The sequence below is a fragment of the Giraffa tippelskirchi genome, chromosome 1 (assembly GCF_054371585.1).
Source record: "Giraffa tippelskirchi isolate mGirTip1 chromosome 1, T2T-mGirTip1v1.2.pri, whole genome shotgun sequence".
NCBI classification, from domain to species: Eukaryota; Metazoa; Chordata; class Mammalia; order Artiodactyla; family Giraffidae; genus Giraffa; species Giraffa tippelskirchi.
In genome coordinates, this window is record NC_137275.1 from 156,766,789 (window position 1) to 156,790,600 (window position 23,812).

General features: G+C 39.9%; 1 protein-coding gene across 22 annotated transcripts in view; it reads right to left on the reverse strand.

The window, feature by feature from the left end:
• Positions 1–23,812, reverse strand: part of KDM4C (lysine demethylase 4C) — a 435,647-nt gene that overhangs the window by 59,646 nt on the left and 352,189 nt on the right. The gene's annotated exons all lie outside the window — the stretch shown is intronic.

The window sequence follows — 23,812 nt, forward strand, 5'->3', positions numbered from 1 at the left end:
GCTTTCTTTCAAAGAATTCAGAATCCAGATGGGGACTCAAATATATACATGAATACCTACAATATGATGTACTGTATGTGATCATAGGTGAATGGGCAGAGAAGTAGGGACACTGTGTTCATGACTCAGGCTCCCATGACATCAACTGTGTCAAGGCCCTTCTCCTCATGATTAACCTAATTCCTCAGGCCTTCCCCTCAGTGGTATATCCCCGGCCACATGAGTGAATGAGTCAGAGAATCCCCCTTCAGGACTCTCTTGCACTTATCTGGCTTGGTCTATGTGAATGCTGTAAGCTGGGCAGAGAGCAGTGATGTAGCCCTTAGAGGCAGACACCAGATGGAGCTGGCAGCTCCCCCAGCACTTTGTGGGGATCACTGATGGAGGCTGTGGTATAGCAGCTTGATTTTATTGGGGCTCCATAGCTGGTCAGGCTATCACACTGTTGAGGGATGCGTGTGGCCAGACCAAAAGCACAGAGCTGTAGCCTGACCCTTTCTCTACCCCGACCCTTTCTCTACCCCTCAGGAGTGTTCTCAAATCCCACCAATGATCCCTGGGCTGAGTCCCCCTCAAACCAGGAATCAATGCAGGAAATCCTTCCAGTTCAACTCCTAAAAGCTCCATATATATAAACTACTTGAAAATGGGGTCAGTATGTTGAAATCTTTCTGATACTTCTTCTGCAATCCTCCTTTTATAAAGGTATGGAAGATATTACTGGGAATTTTGTGCTTACGGACTCTCTTGACCAATGAGTTGACTGAAAATTACTAGCCTTCACCACCAATAATAATAACTACCACCATAATCATGAAGACTACCTGAGTGTTTAAGTGCTGGTGTGTGCGTGCGTGTTCAGTCACTCAGTTGTGTCTGACTCTTTGTGACCCCATGGACTGCAGCCCTCCAGGCTCTTCTGTCCAGGTAGTTTTTCAGGCAAGAATAGTGAGTGGGTTGCCATTTCCTAATCTAGATTATGTGCTGGACACCATGCTGCTTCACATAATATGTTTCAAAAATTACAACCCGTGCATTTACTATTATCTCCATTTTATGGATAAGGTAGCTGGTGTCAACTTCCTTGCCCTGGATTGCATGGGTGGTTATGGAGCAGAGATGAACACTAGGTCTGTCTGCTACACATCCAGCTCTTCTTGCCTTGAAGACTCAAGCCAACACCTAGCCCACTCCTGGGCTGGCTGCATCCTCCTGCTGTGCTCCCTGCAGGCACTAATGCAGAAGCACCCCAGAACTGAACTCCTCATACTCAAAAAAGGTGGGCAATTCCCATCTCTAGGGGACAGGTCTTTCACCCTTTTTATATTAATAGTTGTGGGCAGAAGCTAAATACATGAGGGGAACAAAATATTTTATCATGTCAATAAAAATTATATTGCAAAACCAAGAAATGGAGGGCTTGAGGTCAATTTCTCTGTGTTGCTGTTGTTCAGTGTCTAAGTCATATCCGACTCTTTGTGACTCCCATGGACTGTAGCCCACCAGGCTCCTCTGTTCATGAGATTCTTGCAGGCAAGAATACTGGAGTGGGTTGCTATTCCCTTCTCCAGGGGATCTTCCTGACCCAGGGATCGAACCCAAGTCTCCTGCATCCCGCAGGCAGATACTTTACCACCAAGCCACCTGAGAAGCCCTGAATTTCTCTGTAGTGGTTTCTAAAAATAGATGTCAGTTCTAAACGCTGAAAACAAAGGGATGAAAGGAAGGATAAGGGTAAGTGTTGTGGGGAAAGAAGGCTGTCCTGTGCTCACATCTCATGCTGGGGGCTCTGCTCATCCATGCTGGCTTCTGCCCACTCTCCGCTGCCCCGCAGACTGCGCTACTCCCCAGAGCACCCACCTGGGCCCACAGACACGACTGGCAGTCTTGCGGTCATGCTGCCTAGTATCAAAGAAGAGCTGCTACTGTGCAAGACCAACTTTATGTCCTGGCTTCCTCAGCAATAAAATGGAGATAATAATACAACCTTGCAGAGCTGATAGGCAAATGAGAGCTAATAAATATTTAAAATGAGAGAAAAACAAAGCACAGTAGCTGGCAGCTGGTGAGTCAGAAGTGATCTGTCACTGGATTTACTTCACAACAGGGAACATGGAGTATGCTAGGGAGAGGACAAAAAGCCTTGGGAGAAGGTGATTCTTGGCATTTGAAATCATGAAAAAGGATGCACTGAGAAGCCAAGAGCCTACTATCAAAGATGATTAGACAATGTTAGCCTCGTTGAAATCCAAAAAACCCAGTAGAGGAGGAAAGCAGGTGTCATCTCCCAGACAGGCAAAGAAAGCAGCATAGTGTTCTGCCCCCGCTCACACAGCTAGTAAGTAGACAAGTGGGGCGACCTTGCACTCAACACGTAATTTTCAATCATCTCTTATGTTCTAGGAATAGTGGAATTGGTAGTGAGAAAAATAGTTGTTTTTTTTTCTTAAACCTCATGCAACTCTTCAGTGGAAAATGCAGGCGTTAAACTAAAATAATAATAAAGGTAAGTGTAAGAATTATATCATAGAACTCACAGGGTAAAGCAAAAGCGTTTAACTGAGGGATTATTGCCACATTACATGGTTATTATATCCCAGAGACACCCCAAGAGGCGGGAGAACTAAGATGAAATTTTGACACAAGATTCTGAAAGAATCCAGATAAGGAAAATCAGGAAACACAAGTTATGATATAAAGTTTCTCAGAAGGGTTCAGATCTTTTTAAAGAAATAACTTTTTTTTCTGATTATAAAAATAAAACATGCTTATATGGAAAATATAAGAAGGGGATAAAATTGAAAATCATAATCACCTATGATTACACTCTCCAGAGATAATCAGTAACATTTTGATGCATTTCCTTTGAGAATTTTTCCTTTGCATATTTATATTTTTGTATATAATTGGGATCATGCTGTATACACAATTTTTGAGCCTGATTTCTCCATTTATTACACAGTGCCATTAAATAACCTTTGAAAACATGATTTTTAATAGCAGCATAAATAATTCATTTAACCTTAGCTGCACTGGTAAGTGTTCAATGTCCACATTAAAGCAACAATGAGTTGTCAAGCTTGCATCACCAGTTTGAGTTTCGGGCACTGTGTTCATACACTCAAGACCAGAATTTGAGTGGAATGCTGTCCTAAAAAAAATTTCATCCTGAAAGTGTCCTGAAGGAAGAACATCCTGAAAACCACTTTATATTTATTAAATCATTCATTCCTTCCCACAACAAATATGTATTAAGTCACAAAGGCAGGAAGACTATTTTGTTTGAATTTGAGAAGACTCATGAGGAACCTGATAGCATGTAAAAGCTGCCAGAAAGAGAGGATGAAGGGTATTCAGTTTTGATCTAAAGGTTAAGAACTGGCTGGATCTTGGGGGTGTTTCAGAGGCACCATTTAGACTCCACACAAAGAAGCTCATGCCTCCTAATAGTTACAGCAGCAAACTGGTAGTGAGTCCCTGCAGCTTGGAAGTATTCAATACCAGACTTGAGAACTACTGTACAGGGGTTAAGGTCATGCATACTTGCTGCAGAGCCTGGAGTCTGAGGGAGTCACAGAGAAGGGTTAGGTTGGTTTAGAGGCTACAGTGGGAGGGGATTGCACACTTAGCCATTAGCTTGTCTTACTTAGGCAGCAGTCCTGAATTGAGCCAGGGTTACTCAGAACTTTTAGACAAGAGACCTGCTGTCTAAGATTTTCTCATTGAACAGTCTGTCCATGTTTCACTGGAAGTTACAGGCAGAGCTAGGATTATGGTTCCTAAATTTCTCAAGCCCTTGTCTAGTGCCATTCTTCCTTCACCAAAGTGCTGGGAACAGAGAATGCAAAAAACAAGAAGAAAAATCTGACATAGATGGAAAATAATCTTTTCCTTTAATCTAATCCCAGTCACTCTCTGGCTACACTGGCTGCTGCTGCTGCTAAGTTGTTTCAGTCGTGTCCGACTCTGTGCGACCCCATAGACGGCAGCCCACCAGGCTGGGATTCTCCAGGCAAGAGTACTGGAGTGGGCTGCCATTACCTTCTCCGGCTACACTCCTAGAGGTCCTTATATAATAATATCAGCTTCCTCTATGGCCAAAAATAGGGAGCATCAACACCCCAAGGAGAGGACCCATTTATGTAGCACTGTCTCATTCTCTGGTGGACACACAGAAGGTCTGTTCTAATGTAACAGCTAGGGAGCTCGCAAGCAGGTAAAGCAAAAGCATGGAAGTGATAAAAGAGGAGTGAGACCTCCACCTACTGCTGTGGAAAAGGCTTTGATGAAGCTTCGGAGGTTCAGTGTACAACTGCAAAAAGACACTGTGGTGTATAAAAATATGTCAAGGATTGATTACTCTTGTGGTGTGGCCGAAAAAGATCTTGGCCTTTGAGTCTCCAAATGACACTACGTTATACAAGTGGCATGCCGCGTTGTCAACTGGGGCCATGTGCCCAAACAAAAGGCCTCGCCCAAGCTGGCCCAGCAAGGGCTCACACACATGACCACACAGGTAGCTGTTCACCAAGGGCTGGGCTTGGGACAGGGGCCTGTGTGTGTGTAAATGAGTGGACCGCTAGGCCAGGGAACACTCTAATGCTCACAAAGATGATTATAATTGACCGAACGTGTTTCTTCCCGTGCCAGAATCAGAAGAAGACTATAAGATTTTCCAGGCCAATGTCTCATTTTAAAGAAATGGGTTGAATAGTAAAATGACTTGCCTAGAGTCACAACTCACTGAGAGCTGACTATTATTTAGTTTAACCTGGCATTTCACAGCTCAGTTGTGCAAGATTTTGAGCAAATGAGTAACACCTGGGGAGGATTTTAAACAGAGGATTTAAAAGGATAACCAGGAAGGGGTGAAGACAAACTTAAGGATTTGTGAGAATATGATTTGTCAAAAAATGTCAACCTATGTTAAATTCAGAACCAGAAGAATCCTAAAATGAATATATGTTCAAATGAAGTAATCCAGAATTTCCTCCAAGTTGCAAATATGCCTGAACATAGCAATAAAATATGAACAGCTCATTCTATAAACGTTTCCCATGGAACCTACCACTTCAATGTCTGTTAATTTAACATGTCCTTCTCAGATTTAATGCAAATGCGTAAACTTACACAATCATGTTCATAACAGACTGTCTTATGAAGAACAGGATGTATGTAATTACTACCAGCCTATTTCCACAGAGGCCAGTCTGTCACAAATTGTAGACAGATAAATAAGATGGCTGAGGAGAGGATAACGAATCAATCGATGTACTCAACACTATTACCCTTAAAGAGAAGTCAGAAATTTCAGAAATTCCCCAAATGATGCTTATGTTGTCAAAAGACTGTCAAGTCAAAATCATCTCAATGTGAAATTAAGGAGAATTTTGCAGTTTGTAGGTTCCAGGAAAAAAATAAAAATTATATATAGATAACATGCTATTGTCAGATGCATCAAAACCAGAGCTTTTAATCCAAAGGGTTAAAAACACATTAGAGGAGGGCAGCAAATTTAGCTTTTACTGATCACACTCAAGCCTGGAATGCCTGGTTCAGAATTACACTGAGGATTATGTTGTGCCCTTTTTCTGATAGTTAATGAACCTTTGAAGTAGGAACCTCTCTGCTCTTTTCACGCTGGATATTAATCTTTATTTGAAGCCTGAATTTTGCTAATATCTGACTTGCTTAATGAAAACTAAGCAGTCAGCCAATTAATATTTCAATTATGATATGGTCTTTTTTTCCCATCTCCCTCCAAAAAACAAGGTTTTGTTAGCATCCTCAGTTACTTTCCTTGAAACAGACACCCACAGTTTTGAATTGATGTAGCTTGGCATATACTGGCAACTGCGAACCAAAAACATGGCAAAAGGAGACTCCCAGGATACATGGGCATCTGTAAAGGGGGATCAGTGGAGGTGATGCTGGAACCAGAACAGCTGAACCTGGCTTTTATAGGTTAAACTAAGAAGGGAGAAAGAAGACCTTAGGGATGATACTATAGAAAAAGAGACATGAAGACAGAGGAAGATAAGGAGTAAAAGGAGATGGCTTTGCCAGCAACTGGTCCATCATAACTACCAATCAGCAGTAACTACCTAACAGTAAAGCTAGGATGTGATTCCTAGCTTCTATCAAGTCAATATGATGCCAGATGCATTCGAATAAAGATCTACATGCTCATACACACACGTAAGGATTGTATATACACCTTTAAAACCCTGGAAGGATACATAAGCAGCAGGAGGGACTGCACCCAGATGGGCACTGCTAAGGAGGCTTGTACTGTTCATCTCACAACCACCTATATTTCTTGAAGTTTAGCCAACCATGGGAATATAAGGCAAAACACTGGGCACACGTGATGGTTAAATCTTCGCTGCTAATTCTTATTATTACTGCTAAGCACAACATTTCGTCTACCAAAGTAAGTCATTGATCCTTTCCCTTTAAGAATGGTATATAAATATCAAAAGCGAGGATGCTCAGGACACGGAAGATTCACCTCCTTCAGAAAATGAGAAGGATTCCCAGAGGTCTCAGTGAAAGAGCCCTGGGGAGGGAACATGGAAGAAGAAAGAAAGAAAGTGAAGTCACTCAGTCGTGTCCAACTCTTTGCAACCCCATGGACTGTAGCCTACCAGGCTCCTCATCCATGGGATTTTCCAGGAAGTAGTACTGGAGTGGGTTGCCATTTCCTTCTCCAGGGGATCTTCCCGACCCAGGGATCAAACCCAGGTCTCCCGCATTGTAGACAAATGCTTTACCGTCTGAGCCACCAGAGAAGTCCTGAGCCACGTAGAAGAAGAGGGGAAGTAAAAGTCCCAGAGGGGAGCCTGCAGGCTATGTGTACAGAAATGGGGCTGGGGCCGTGGGCAGAGGGTTGGGGAGTATGAGTCAAGTCATGGAAATGAGTGCTGAGGAGAACTTGGAGTAAGGGAAGTTAGGATGAGCTGTAGAGTAAGGCCAAGACTACAGATGTGCGATGATGCTCCATTTAAATGTTTGTGTGTCAAGATGGAAGCCCATAAAAGGTGAACAGGACTCATCAGTTTGCGTGGCCATACTGTCACACTGAAGAATTACTTGGTCAAATACTATTTTATCAAATGGGTTAGAGTTAGGTAGTAGTGTGTATGTTGTGATATGTCCACTTAGAGATGAAAATGAAGTGAAAGCCATTTCTGAAATATGTGATATCTGTTGTGCACTGTGACATGGAGTCTTTCACTCAGTGTCCCTTCAGCTCTGTGGGAGACAAAACAAAACAAAGCAACCCTATGCTTTGCAGCCCCAGGACCCTGGAATGGCTGTAAATGCAGTTGACTGCTCAAGATGGGAAAAGTGGGGAAGAAGAGAGGAAACCTCAGCATAGCCAACGGTAGACTCATAATCTTGTTTCTGAAACTTGGGCTTCCTTCCACTCGGCTAAGCAAGCTGGATCCTACAAGGCATGCTGACATCTTGACACCTCTTTCTTCCTCAGCCCCAGTATGGATCTACCACTGACTCCATCCGATTTCACCTCCTAAATGTATTTTAGATCCTTCCACTGCTCCCTAGTTCAAATCACATCACTTCTGCTCTGATCCACTGTCATGCTCTCCAAACTGGTCCCCCAGCATACACCGTAGCCTACTCCCCAATTCATCTTCTCCACCACAGCCAAACAAAATGCTTCATAACAAATTTTCTCCTGTTGACTTCTCCTTGGGACCATCAGTGGCTTCCCCCTGCTCTTGGAATAAAGATCTAACCCTATAAGATAGTCTTCAAGGTGTAGCCTCATCTGCCCCTTTCTTTCTTCTCCAGACCTCCCATCTGCCTCCCCCAGCAGACGCACCCGCCTTCTTTCAGCAACCTGAGCAGGGTGCTCCTTCCTGCCAACAACAGCCTTTGCACATGCTTTTCTGGGACACCATCCTCTGCCACAGTAACGCATCCTGTAGATCTCAGCTCAGGTCACACTGATCACACCTCTATAGAAGGTTTTTGTTGTTACCTGTTCTTAGGGGATTACATTCCTATTGCTCCAGGACTTCTCTCAATTTGAAGTACATTTTTATTAGTGTGACAGTCATATGTTACTCTTTCCCACTAGATTATAAATTCTATGAGAGCAAAAACCATTTCAATTTTATTTCTCACGATCATATTTCCAGGGCCCAGCACAATGCCTGGCATGTAGCAGGGGCTCACAGGAAGCAATATGTTTAGTGAGGCTCCACTTACTGAAGCATAAGATATCCGTTGGCTGGAGAATCCATAAATCACCCATGCAGGGACCCAGACGTGGCTTATTAAAGGCCTGGCACTGCAAGGGTTCCTTTTTCTACAAGAGGAAGGGCCTCCTGAGGAAGCATCAGCCTTCCACACTGATCTGAGATTCTCACTCTTGAAGAAGAAAGAGGATCTGTGCATCACACACACTGCTTCTCAGCCTCATTAGACTTCTCCTGCAGGGAACCCACTGCCTACTCTCAGATACCAGTTAGATGTTTGCCCTTGCAACTTCCTGCAAACAAAAACAAAAACACAAACAAAACCCTGTAGAAACATTACTTGTCATGACACGGGGCAGAATTTTAACATAAATATAGAAAAGGTATTTCACTAATATTGAAATACACTTTGAAACTGTAAATAAAATATTAAATTTCATATCAGTTCTCTTATAGTCTCTATTTTAAAAGGGCTTTAGATACTGGCTGCCTAGAATGCAATGAACACAGCCTGATGTGTTTTGAGCTAGTCACTATTTTTATGGTATAAATCAGATAAACCGCTTTAGAAGATTCAATGTTATCTGTTATTCCCTCAAGAAAGAGAATATCATATTTAATAGAATCATTCAGTCAGATTATTTTTAATGAAAGGCTAAAAATGGTAAATATCAGGCTTGTTTTAAAAACAATAAGTATAATCTTATACCTATACTACTGGAAATACGTGTAACTTTACTCCCTCATTTTAACTGAATTGTTAGCCATTAGTCTGCAAAAGGCATCTTTTTCAGGCACAGATCATAGCAGCATCAATTATGAAAATTTCCAAGTAGTAGAAAACCCTACTTGGATCTGAAAAGCCATGTATAAAACATTATTTAACATATTGCACCATTATAACATTTAGAAAAAGTTAAAATATTCTTTATGTTTAATGGCACTGGATAAAATACCTAAGCATAGAAGACATGCAAACATAATATCTTCCATTTCATAGAAGCTAAGAAATCAGATGGTGCAAGGCAGGTATCTGCAGAAACACATACAACCGACAAAGACTACAGCAGGTCACAGCTTCCAGATTTTTTACTCACTTCTTAACAGAGAACCTTTTCTGACTATGGGAAAGATTAGAAATGGAAAGAAAAATCAGACTCTCTTCTCTCTCCACATTTTGTCTTCTCCCTTTACACACACAGCCTGACCTCAAAATATAATTCATTTAATGAAACAAAAGCAAGATTTATTACTGGTTCTCTCTTACTCATGAAAATCAGCTAACCACTTTCAAACAAATTATGAAAAGGAAATAATAAAATGAAGGCAGTGCTAGAAAATAAATAGAAAGTACTGACTTCTTCTGGATATACTTATCAGACAATAATCTACGTTCACTTTGTGACCAAAATAATTTAAACCCCATGGTCAAATAGGAACATAAACTCTGTTGATTTACGAGCCCAATATCTTCTGGGATGTGTCACCAATTTATGTGTTACGTCCCAGTGTGTCTGCACCTGGGGTTGGATAGAGGTGAGAGATAATGTAAAAAGGCTTGTAAACAGGCAGCTCCTTGTTGACTACGTGTCTCAGGAAGCTCTCTGTGTTAGCTATATATTTCAGAAACTACATGAAGAACATTGTGCCTACAAATGTGCTACAGGAAGAGTCAACTCTGGAAAATTTAAGGCACTTATGAAATATGCATGATTATACCACACTCAGGCTTACAGTATGTAGGTTTGAGATCAAAATGAAGTGGGAGCAAAGATTTAAAAGTTTGGAACCATGCAATCAAGGCAGCTAGTGGGCCATTTTCATGAAGAGTCAACAATGAACACCGACATTCTGATGCTATGATGTGAACCCACAGTGACCTCTGGCCATGTGTTTATTAAAAGGAATAAAGAATTCCCACTATGTTCATATTTTCAATTAAATGGAGGTTGATTCAGCTCTACTCTGAGATTCAAAAATGATGTCACTGATATTCACAGTCTGGAGGCGAGCATTCATGGTCGGAGCCTGCTCAGACCATTGGTGACTTTTCCCAGCAGTCCTGCTCTCAAGCACACACAGGTACCAGCAGCTGCACTGATGCCATGGGTCCCTCAGCCCTCTCTTCGTGACAGATTCCTCACTCTCACGGCACTGTAACAGTACATAACAATTCACTTCATCTGAATCAGTGGTTTCTAATTTTTTCAGGGGTAGAGACCTTCTTCTTTAAAGAAATCTTAGGTGGAAACCAAACACTGAAGGCTTGGGTTTTCCCAGGAACTGGTGCCAAAGCACAGCCCTGCTCTAAGGATAGATGTTCTTTACCTGGAAAGGACATGAAACTTAACAGTATGAATTTGAACTTAAATTTTAAAACAATTCTTGACATTGACTGTGGATTTTAAAATAAGATACTGTCTAAAGTATGACTTAAAAAAACAAATTTAATACTTGAATATGTGATGATTATTAATTTATCTACTCTTTAATTTAACAACTATTTATTAGCCACTTGCTATAAACCAGACTCTGTACTGAGAACTAGGTACATAACAGTAACTCAAACAGACGTGGTCCTTGTTTTCAAGAAGCTCAGAGTTTAATGGTATCATATATCAACTGAGATAAGCCTTATGACAAACAAGTTCAGGTTAAGATGGAAAATCTGGAGTTTAATTTCTTCTTTAAGTAAGCACTTCTTCATTAATTTCCCTTTCATTACTAACAAAAAAAAATTTCCTTCGTTTTTCCCTTCCTTCCTTCTTTCTTTCTTTGGAAAAATAAAACATGTCCTGGTGTGAAGTATGACCTTGGACTAATCTAAAGTATGTCAAGTATTTTCTTAGGTCTAAGCTCATTAACCATATTTCAGTTGTCTTTGCAGATGGAACCACTCTTTTATCTAGCTCTTTCTACTCTTCTTTTCCTACAGGTATAGAAATTACCTTGAAACTAAATTTTTGAAGGCTTATTCAATACATATTTCCAAAATGCTCCTGACATTAAGTAGATGTGCAAATGTGCCACCCATGTGGCTTTCTAGAAGTTCAGAATATTAAAAAAAAAACAACTAATTTCCCTTTCTATTGTGCAATTTTGAGAAAATTAAGTAAAAGAGAAAAACAATGCTTTTTTGAGCATCTACTACATGTCAAGTACTTCACTAAGATGATTATAAACATTCTCTCAATTAACCCTTACAACTAATTCATTAAGTTAGGTTGTATGGTTTTCATTTTACAGAACTTGGACTCTGACCACACACCACACACAAAAATTAACACAAAATGGATCATAGCTTTGAATATAAGACCTAAAACTATAAAACTTCCAGAAGAGAACATAAGAGAAAAATCTCTGTGGCCTTGAGTTCAGCAAATACTTCTTAAAATATGACAACAAAAGCAAGATCCATAAAGAACAAATTGATACATGAAGCTTCATTAAAATTTAAAACTTTTGTTCTTCAAACAGTATTAATAAAGTGAGGACAAGATATAAACTCAGGAGAAAATATTTGTAAATCATATATCTGACAAAGAATTCATACACAGAATATTTTAAACACTTTAAACACAATTTAAAAAATAAGTGAAATATCTAAAAAGGCTTTTCAACAAAGGTGATGTAGGATTAGCTAATAAGCACTTGAAAAGATGCTAAAAATCACTAGTCATCAAAGAAATAAAAATTAAAATCACACTGAGATACTACCACACACCCACAAGGATGGTTATTATCTAAAAGACTGATGATACAATGTACCAATGCAAAATGGTACAGTCATCTCAGAAAACAGTTTGGTAGACTGGCTTTATAAAAAGCCAATCATATATTTACCATATAACTCCGTAATTTCACTCCTAGATGTTTATCCCAGAGAAATAAAAACACATGTTTACACAAAGACTTGAAAGCAAAGGTTCATAGAAGCATTATTTGTAACAGCCTCAAACCAGAGATAATCTAATCAACTGGATTTAAAACCATCAACTGGCAAATGGCTAAACAAAGTGTTATAGTCATTCTGTGGAATATTATTCAGACTGAGAGAAAAAAATGCTAAATATCCAGGAAAGGACTTGTACCTAAAATTCACAAAGAACTTTTACAAGTCAGTAAACCAGCTTATCTCTCTTCCCCTGATGTGACTTCCTTCAATCTCTGGTCCATCATCAATTACTTCCATTTCTGAACTTGCATTCAATAACCTTCACTGGGTAATTTTCTTATAACATCTTTTAGATCAGCTCCTAGTTAGGGTGAGAGGATATAAAGAGCATCAGTGATGAAAATATAACAAAAATGGGCTGGGATGGGGTGTGAATTCCCAAAGCTGAGGTGGCCTCATAACAAGAGGTGTCTCTTCATCAACTTGGTCTCTACCACTGGAATGTCTCTGTGGCCACTTGACTGGAAAATCCAGGAGCTTCCCAAGAGGTAAAATTTTCATTATATGCAGATGACATGATACTAAATACAGAAAACCCTAAACATTGCACACAAAAGCTACTAGAACTGATAAACGAATTCATCAAGGAAAGCAGGTTATAAGATTAACATATAGAAATCAGTTGCATTTCTTTACACTAACAATGAAATATCAGAAAGAGAATGATTTTAAAATTCCTTTAAAAATCACATCCAAAAAAACTGAGATACTTAGGAATAAACCTGATCAAGGAGATGAAAGACATATACCAAGAACTACAAAATATTAATAACAGAAACTGAAGATAATTCCAAACAATGAAAAGATACCCTATGCTCTTGGATTGGAAGAATCAATATTGTTAAAATGGTCATGCTACCCAAAGCAACGCAGAGTTCATGCAATCCCTATCGAATTATCCATATTTTTCACAGAACTAGAAAAAAAAATGTTGACTTATAGGGAACCATAAAAGACCTAGAATTGTCAAAGAAATCTTGAGGAAAAAGAAAGCAAGAGGCACAACGGTCCCAAACTACAGACACTACTACAAAGCTACAGTAGTCAAAACAGTGAGGTATTGGCACATAAACAGACATATGGATGAATGGAAAAGAACAGAGAGCCCAGAAATAAACCCATCTACAATCAATTAATTTTTGACAAAGGAGGCGAGATTCCTTAAAAAACTGGAAATAGAACTGCCATATGACCCAGCAATCCCACTGCTGGGCATACACAGTGAGGAAACCAGAATTGGGAGAGACACATGTACCCCAGTGTTCATCGCAGCACTGTTTATAATAGCCAGGGCATGGAAGCAACCTAGATGTCCATTGGCAGACGAATGGATATGAAAGCTGTGGTACATATACACAATGGAATATTACTCAGCCTTTAAAAAGAATACATTTGAATCAATTCTAATGAGGTGGATGAAACTGGAGCCTATTATACAAAGTGAAGTAAGCCAGAACAAAAAACACCAATACAGTATACTAACGCATATATATGGAATTTAGAAAGATGGTAACCGATGACCCTATATGTGAGACAGCAAAAGAGACAGGGATGTATAGAACAGTCTTTTGGACTCTGTGGGAGAAGGCGAGGGTGGGATGATTTGAGAGAATAGCATTGAAACCTGTATATTATCATATGTGAAATAGATCACCAGTCCAGGTTCGATGCATGAGACAGGGTGCTCAGGGCTGGTGCACTGGGATGACCCTGAGGGATGGGATAGGAAGGGAGTTGGGAGGGGGGTTCAGGATGGGGGACACGCGTACACCCATGGCTGATTCATGTCAATGTATGGCAAAACTCACTACAATATTGTAAAGTAATTAGCCTCCAATCAAAATAAATAAATTAAAAAAAAATAATCAAATAAAAATTGAATAATTAAAAAGGTCCTTTTATAAATGCTGTGTAGAATAATATGCAAAAAGTTGTTCTTGCTAGTATTAGATAATATACCAGTGAATATGAAAAATTAACCTTCGCTAGGTAGCAAAGCACTAGGTCATCACAGCAGTCATTTAAGTCTCTCCACCTTCTAAAAGAGCTGACAAGGAGCTGAGTGTCATCTGTTGTGTGCACTTAGCACAGATTTTATGTGGACAGGGCAGTATGAGAGATGGGGGCATGACAGAAAAAGGAAGACGTTTCCATGCTTGATGAAAAGTATACAAAATATCTATATATGTATATAATATATATACACAATCAACAAAAGATAGTCTCTCTGGCAAGTGGTGTTGGGTAAGTTAGGGCTCCCCTGGTGGCTCACTGGTAAAGAACATGCTTGTCAATGCTGGAGATTCAAAAGATGCAGGTTTGATCCCTGGGTAGGAATATCCACTGGAGCAGCAAATGGCAACCCATTCCAGTATTCTTGACTGGACAATTCCAGCGATAAAGGAGCCTGGTGGGTACAGTCCATGGAGTCATAATTTGCAGAGTCCCATGTGAATCAATGAAATGAGAACACACCTTCACCTCATACACAAACATAAGCTCAAAATGGCTTAAAGACTTAAATATAAAAGAGGGCACCATAAAAATCCCAGAAGAGAACACAGGCAAAACATTCTCTGACATAAATCAAAGCAATATTTTTTAGGCCTGTCTCCCGAGGCAACAGAAATAAAAGCAAAAATAAACTAACGGGACACAATCAAACTTATTAGCTTTTGCACCACAAAGGAAACTACAGTAAAAATGAAAAAACAACCTATGGACTGGGAGAAACATCTGTAAATGATGTGACCAACAGGGCTTAATTTCCAAAATATATGAACAGCTTATACAATATCAAAAAAACAAACAACTCAATCAAAAAATGTGTGTAAGATCTAAATAGACATTTCTCCAAAGACAACATCAGGTGGCCAACAGGCACATGAAAATATGCTCATCTTCACCAACAAGTAGAGAAATGAAAATCTAAACTATAACAAGGTATCCCCTCACAGCAATTAGAATGGCCATTATTTAAAAAATCTACAAATGACAAATGTTAGTGAGTATAGAAAAAAGGGAACCCTCCTATGCTGTTGGTGGGAGTGTAAATTGGTGAAGTCACTATGGAAAACAGCATGGAAATTCCTTTAAAAACAGAAAAAACAAAACTATAATTCAAAAGATACAAGTACCCCTATGTTCATAGCAGCACTATTCACAATAGTCAAGGCATGGAAATAACCTAAATGTCCATTAACAGATGAATGGAAAAAGAAGATGCAATATACATATAATTCAACACTACTCAGCCATAAAAAAGAAGGAAATAATGCCACTTGCAGCAACATGGATGAACCCAGAGATTATTACACTAAGTGAAGTAAATCAGAAAGAAAAACACCATATGATATCACTCGTATGTGGAATCTAAAATATGACACAAATTAACTTATTTACACAATAGAAATGGACTCGAAGACATAGAGAATAGACTTATGGTTGCCAAGAGGGAAGCAAGTGTGGAACAGATGGATTGGGAATTAGGGATTAGCAGACACAAACTATTATATATAGAATGGATAAACAACAAGGTCCTATTGTATATCACAGGGAACTGTGTTCAGTATCCTATGATAAACCATAATGGAAAAAATATAGAAAAGAATGTATATCTATGTATCTATCTATATACTGAATCACTTTGCTGTACAGCAGAAATTAATACCACATTGTAAGTCACCTATACTTCAATAAATTTTTTTAAAAACTTGAAAAATCCGTGAGCTTCCCAGAATCCCATGGTATAGAATGTTTCTGATAACAATTTTTTTTTTTAGTGTTTCAAACCCACTTCGGTACTTTATTTTGCCTCCAAAATACCCAGGATCACTTCTTCACCTATGCTTATACATCCTGAATCCTCTATGGTACCTAAAATAGCACTGAATATATAGGTCAAAAAGAATGATGATTGGATATTCCCAAACACGGGTAGATTTGGATCATGGTGACTGCCACCCTTGGGATTAAACCCTGAATTGAGATGTGACGTGCTAAGTTGCTTCAGTTGTGTCCAACTCTTTGTAACTCTATGACAGGCTCCTCTGTCTATGGGATTCTCCAGGCAAGAATACTGGAGTGGGTTGCCATTTCCTTCTTCAGGGGATCTTCCTGACCCAGGGATTGAACCCGTGTCTCTCATGTCTCCTGCACTGGCAGGAGGGTTCTTTACCACTAGCACCACCTGGGAAGCCCATTGAGAAGAGATGATAAAGTCCTGGAAATTAATAACACTGCCCTCAAGTTCAAGGTAGTTATTGTGATTTTGTTAGAGTGAAGATGAGATGCCATATACCTTTACGTTCCCTTGGAAAGACAAGGATGGGAAAGAAACACCAAAAATTGTCTCCTGGGAAGAAGTTCCTCAAACCAATCACCTTGAGATATTGCCAAAAGAGAAATACCGCCAAGTGAAGGAGGTATGTATCTGAAGAAAAACATAATTAACTAGTTGCCCTTTGTCAATCTCTTGAGTGGAGTATCAGGGCAATGATGTGCTTTTCTTCAGAGGTTCACCAATGCTAAATGGAAACTGTCAGTATGATGGCCACATACAATTTATAAAAGACAAAGGGAATCCAGCGCAAATAAGGACTTCAACATTTCCTTAGCATGCCCGGGCTTTAAGGCAAAAAGCCACCCAAGAATTACATAAGAGAATAAAATTCTAGGGATTGGTAAGTACCCACCTCCACCAACTTGAGACAGTTCATGAAACTTATGAAACTAATGAGAGCCTCAGTGAAGAGCACACAGTTTAGAGTTGAAGGATGAGGTTCTTTAGTTTTTCTTAGTCAACTCCTAGCCAATATACTAATATTATTCCCTCTTGGTTGGTAGAGAATTCTTTCTATTTACTTATATATCAGTTAAAATGTATTTATATACATATTTTATTTAATAGATTACCCAATGTAAATTGTATTTATATAAAGGCACAGTAACATGTCTTGTAAATATTGTACTGCTATATGTGTTGTTTGCTTTTTGAAGACATTTGAAATAGAATTTGAACTACTAAATTAATGTTAGATTTATCGGCATTATGGGCATTGAGTGATTTAAAAAAATTATAACATTTGTGAGAACTTTATGTATTAAATCTATCAACACAGTCAAGATGTACAAGGGAATTTGATTACTTAAATGTAAAATGGTGAGAATTTGATCGGTTCATTTATACATTATAAAATATGAATCAAGGAACAAATGATTTTGTTCTAAATGTTTATGTAAAAAAATCATTATATACATAAATAAGAAAATTTGTTAGCTGAATTTGAAGGCTTAAAAAAAGTAAGTTTTAAGCTGAATGTTGATTAAAATCAAAGTAATAACAGATTTTTTTTCTTTTACATGTATAAAAGGCAAGGATGTAAAAATCAATAGGAACTTGGCAGACTCTCAACTCTACAGCCAAGAAAGAGAAGCAAGGGTGTCCCTCTCGAGCAGTTAAATGCCCCATGGGCCACACCTATAGAATAAAACCAATAAAAGTCCCTGGAGCCTTTTCTGGCAAATTTCCATTCATTCTAGAAGAACCAGGACTGGTGGATGACAATTCAGTCAGTTCAGTTCAGTTCAGTCGCTCAGTCGTGTCCGACTCTCTGCGACCCCATGAATTGCAGCACGCCAGGCCTCTCTGTCCATCACCAACTCCCAGAGTCTATCCAAACCCATGTTCATCGAGTCGGTGATGCCATCCAACCATCTCATCCTCTGTCGTCCCCTTCTCCTCCCGCCCCCAATCCTACCCAGCATCAGGGTCTTTTCCAATGAGTCAACTCTTCGCATGAGGTGGCCAAAGTATTGGAGTTTCAGCTTCAACATCAGACCTTCCAATGAACACCCAGGATTTATCTCTTTTAGGATGGATTGATTGGATCTCCTTGCTGTCCAAGGGACTCGCAAGAGTCTTCTCCAACACCACAGTTCAAAAGCATCAATTCTGAGGCACTCAGCTTTCTTCACCGTCCAACTCTCACATCCATACATGACCACTGGAAAAACCATAGCCTTGACTAGACGGACTTTTGTTGGCAAAGTAATGCCTCTGCTTTTAAATATGCTATCTAGGTTGGCCATAGCCTTCCTTCCAAGGAGTAAGCTTCTTTTAATTTCATGGCTGCAGTCACCATCAGCAGTGATTCTGGAGCCCAAAAAAGTAAAGTCTGACACTGTTTCCACTGTTCCCCCATCTATTTCCCATGGAGTGATGGGACCAGATACCATGATCTTAGTTTTCTGAACGTTGAGCTTTAAGCCAACTTTTTCACTCTCCTCCTTCACCTTCATCAAGAGGCTCTTCAGTTCTTCTTCACTCTCTGCCATAAGGGTGGTGTCATCCGCATATCTGAGGTTATTGATATTTCTCCCGGCAATCTTGATTCCAGCTTGTGTTTCTTCCAGCCCAGCATTTCTCCTGATGTACTCTGCATATAAGTTAAATAAGCAGGGTGACAATATACAGCCTTGACGTACTCCTTTTCCTATTTGGAACCAGTCTGTTGTTTCATGTCCAGTTCTAACTGTTGCTTCCTGACCTGCATACAGGTTTCTCAAGAGACAGGTCAGATGGTGTGGTATTCCCATCTCTTTCAGAATTTTCCACAATTAGTCTGGAGCATACATAACACAGATGGTCTGGGGTGGGGTATGCCTTTCACCTAACTTAAAAATCCAGGTTACTTTAAACTCTATGTGCCAATAGGAATTAAAAAACACTTTCCAGGACCCTATAGCACAGAGTATTCAGGAAAACTTTTTTCTTAAGTTTCTCACTCCTCCACCCCAATGTATTCCTTTGCCTCCTCAGCATCCAGAGTTACCCTATACCTACACTTGCCAAGTGGGGACCTGTGAGGGTGCTGAACCCTGAGCAGTTAGGTACAGGCTCTTCTACGACAGTGATGGTAAGTCACAGAGAGCATGGAGGCAACAAACAGTGGAATGCAGGGGACCAGCCTGCATTCTGGACCTGACTCTTGTCACCCCTAGTTTGGGGAGTTCACACAAATCAAAAGGGTTTTGTAACCTGGCAAGTATCACATCTATGAACTGAGCACAAACTTAACTCTAGAGCACGGTTTGTCATGAAAAGTCAATAAATATTAATAGCACTTTAAACATGCTGAAAAATACATGTATAAATGCAAAGAATTAGGTTATTATAAAGTCTAAAGACATCAGGACTGCTTTTTACAAGTGGAAAAAATAAGCTGAAATTTCACCTGTACAGACACTCATTTAAATAAAGTTGGAACAAAGTTCTAAGTATACATCTTCTAACCAAATTTCATCAAGACCAGAAAAGAGCAGCATCAACTAGATGGGGGAGGAAAAAGACATTTAGCTCATTTAGTCCTTTCAATAATCTCAGAAGGTATAAATTATTCCCTTTTTAGTGGGGAAAGTTTGAGCAACTTGTCTATAACTGAGGAAAAAATTAGCTTTAAGAATTTTGGTTTCCACTGTTCAGCCCACTGAAACTAAAGGCCATGACAATCCATCCCTCGTATCTTGAAGAGTATAGTTCTCGTGCTTTTTTCACATTTCAACGGATGCTGAAAAATGTAGCAAGTCCTCATGGAAATTTCAGTGATGGACTCTTGCTGTCAAATTTCTAAATGGTCCTGTATCTCTTCTCAAGCCCAGTGGTGAATGTTAAGTGCTGGTCCTAAAACCATCCAGATCACACTGCACCATCCTCCTTGCCTGAAATGAGTTCCAAGTGCAGACGAAAAGAAGCAGCCATCATTCTACTGTCATCATGGGCATGCCAGAGGATCCCAAGTTTTGGCAAAGGTGAACAAGGGGCCCTGGAATCACCTTGCTCATTGAATTCTCTTCAGTGGGCAACTTTTGTTCCCATCAAAATAGTAGGAGACAAAAAAAAATTCATCAGGAAGTGTGTCACAATTTCATAGGCTGACAGATGGAGGCATGTAGCCATACACCCTTTATTACTTCCCCTGACAGCTACAGGTTGCATGCTGAGTTTAACGGGACTGATACACACATTCTGCAGGTGTACTGTTGAGAGAAAATATTTGGGACATTTTTCTGGCTATCACAGAAATAAAGCACCTAGGTCTGGAAAGAAATTTTCAGGTAATCCAAAAAATGTTTCTCCCTACAGTTTCAAACACTCCCTCTAGTCACATAACCCTAGCAAAGGCATTTTAATGCACAGTGAATTTATTTTCAAACATGAATAGACCAGCCTGCATTAAATGTTTCTCTTCTGGAGGGATGATAAAGTGATTCAAAAAATAAGGGAATGCATTTCTTTACTAAAGCATCAGGCTTCATAAAGGACTATATTTATATGTAAATAAACACTTTGGGATAATTAAACTTGATGTTCTAGATTTTATTCTTATAGTTAAGAAACTAAAATTGTGTTGTACCTTTATGGCAGTTCTAGCTGGCAAGTATCCACAGCTTAGAGTCTAGCTCTTCACTAGCCAGTCACACTGACATTGAGTTGCATTTGATGAAAGGGCCTTCCCAGCGGCACTAACACTCCGTAAGCACATTGAGCAGATTAGAGAGCTTTCAGACAAACAGAAGAAAAAATCATTTTCTACCCCCAGTTTCAGGCGGCACAGGTATATCATCTAACAAAAACGAGGTTTCTCTGAGGAATATGGACTATGTTTCCACCCAAATAACTACTCTGCCATGATCTGCAAGATGCTGAGACAGAAACAAAGCTGGTCACATTTTTCTTATCTCCTGATTATCTCCACATTAGGGTACCAAGCGGGGTTCCCACCTCCCAGAAGACAGCTCTCATGTCGATGGATAGCAAAAGTGGAAGTGGGATGATCATAAGAATTAATCCACATGGGCTGAAAAATGGTGATATAAACATATTTACATAATATCATATATAGGAATAAATATAATATGTGAAAATATTTACAACATACTTACACATTATGTTTTGAAATATAACATCAAATTCCCCATATCAAACTGAAGTCTAGTTGACATACTACGAGGGCATTTAATCAGGCAGCTTTCATTAATATTAGTGGGAAACACAGACCCCAAACAATCCCCGGAAATCCTTTAAATTTAAAAAGCTTGCTTCATAAAATCCATGACATCGTCTTTTGGAAACCTGGATGATGACCAGGACAGAGCACATAGCTAGTGGAGTTGATCTACAGAGTGCTGCAAACCAGACAAACAGTGTGGCTGCCTCACAGAAAGGGACGTTACATTCTGCCTCCGACTCAGAGCTTCTGGCAACACAAGGTGAGCAGTCTCCTGAAACACACCAGGACAACCTATTTGTGATGTTTAATTTTATGCATCAACTTGGCAGGGCCATGGGTGCCCACATGTTTGGTATTTGGTCAAACATTATTCTAGGTGAGTCTCTGAGGATGTTATTGGATGACTTTAGTGCTTGAATTGATATTCAAAGCAGACGATCCTCCCTAGGACTCATCCAGTCAGAGAACAAAAAGGCTGACCCTTTCCCAAATAAGGGGGAATTCCTCCTGTCTCACTGGCTTTGAGCTGGGACTCAGCTTTTTCCTGACTTTGGACTTGATGCTCTTCCTGGGTCTTGAGCCTCTGCTATCTCCAGTCTGCTGACTACAGATCCTGGGACTTCTTGGCTTCCATTATCAAATGAGCCAATGCCTTATAAGAAATCATATATATTACATATACTTACTTGTAATATAGTAAACACACACAAGCCTCTTATTTAAGGGTCTATTTCTCCCAAGAACTTTAATACTATATTATAAGGAAAAATAAAATCTTCTCTATGGAGCAACCAAATAAAGACTTCTGGGGATGTCTCTTTCAGCACTAAGAGAACAAAGCAGAAGAGGCCACAGCAGCCAACAAGCAGTGACATTATGAGAAAGTGTGTATAACTTGAAAATACAGCATCACTAAAATGTTCCTACTTGGTTGGTCTAAGAGGCCTGGAACAGGTAACCAAAAATGTACCAGATGGGAAAGTGTGGTGGGGAGTTATTGAGGGAGGAAAGGCTGGATCAAAGAGAGAAGACCTGCTCAAAGATGAGTTGCTTCTTCTCTGAAAAAATTATCATTCCATGCAAATTCATACAGCAGCCCATGCTCCAATCTATGCTAACTCATACCACTGTGAGCACTGCTGCTCCCTCCAAGGCTAGAGCTGGGGACACACACACACGTACACACACACACCAACTGCTAAACCTCAGCCCTTATCATGTATGCTAAGTAATAGCTAATCGAGTTGTAAAGAATTTCTGCTTTTTTATTCTTGTTGATTTAAATGCCAAGGTGTTTCTGAACTACTTCACAAATTTTTGTTCTCACAACACCCACAAATACTTCAAACCAAACTTGATTGGGTTCACAGAGAGTAGGGGCTAAAGGTATCAAAGGAAAGACTTGTGGATTCAGAAAACTCCCAGGATCACAGCCACTCTTTTCCAATGCACAAGCTGAAGACATTCCCAGAAAGCTTACAACTGACTGGGTGTGTGGAGGCTCATGATGTGAAAGGAAATTTAGGATTCACTACATACTATCATGGATAAAGACCTCTTTGCTCAGGTTTGGGGATGAGTGCTCACAACTCTTTTGTTCCATCCCCTGCAGGCTCCCCAGCAAAGTTTTCTGTCTTTGGCCAGCTCAGTATTGTCAGCCTGCACGAAAGGAGGCAGATTCTGAGATAATTGTGTAACCTGGGCAGGTCTGACAAGCACCGAGGGGCTTGAGTTGTCTGTGTATTTCAGTACCTCTCTTGCCCTCTCCCACTTTGAAAGTCCTTTTTCTTCCCAGGGGTTAAGAACAGAGGCTCTGGAGCCAAACTCCGGGACTGAACACTCTTTCTGATACGTACTAGCCGCATATCACTGTGAGAAAGTTGTTTACTGCTTTGTGACTCAGTTTTCTCAGCAGCCAAATGTGGGAAACAGTAGTAACTAGCATGCAAGGCTGTGAGGATGAAATGATTCCTGTGTGTCAAGCTCCTGAAGCTGTCCTGACACGTGACGCATCTCCATCAGTGCCAGCCCTAACTGACCCTGTGGGGTCTCGGACTCAGTCTCCTGATCCCCGCAGGTGGGAAGTTGCTTCGGGCTTATCTATAGCATTTATCGTGCTGTCTAAAAAGCACCCATTTACCAGCCCACCTCCCTCCAGACTGAAAAGGAATCACACCTTCTTTTTCACTATCTTTGCCAGCACCCGGTGCAATGCTTAGTACACAGCAGATACTGTATCTTGGGAATGCATGCTTGAAGGGAGGGCCTAGGTTAGCAAGGCGAGCGTGTGACCTAGCGGCTGCTGCTTATGAAGAGCAACATCAGTGCACCAAAGCTCCAGGGAGAATTCTGCAAAAAAACCCACAATTCACCCTTAGGGTATAGGATCAAGTCCTGGGATTTTTAATTTCTTTAAATTCATTTGCTTTGAAATCTTCCAAATAAAGTAACTTTTGTTTACATACTTGTCCCTCTTAAAGGCATAGAGAAGTAAGCTTAACAAAGAGCTGACTGAATCAATTTCTGCCCCAGGAGACCAAAATTCTAGAAATGTTTATGAGCAATCTCAAAAGGTTACATTTAATTATCAGTTATGCAAAATACATACTTATTACTCT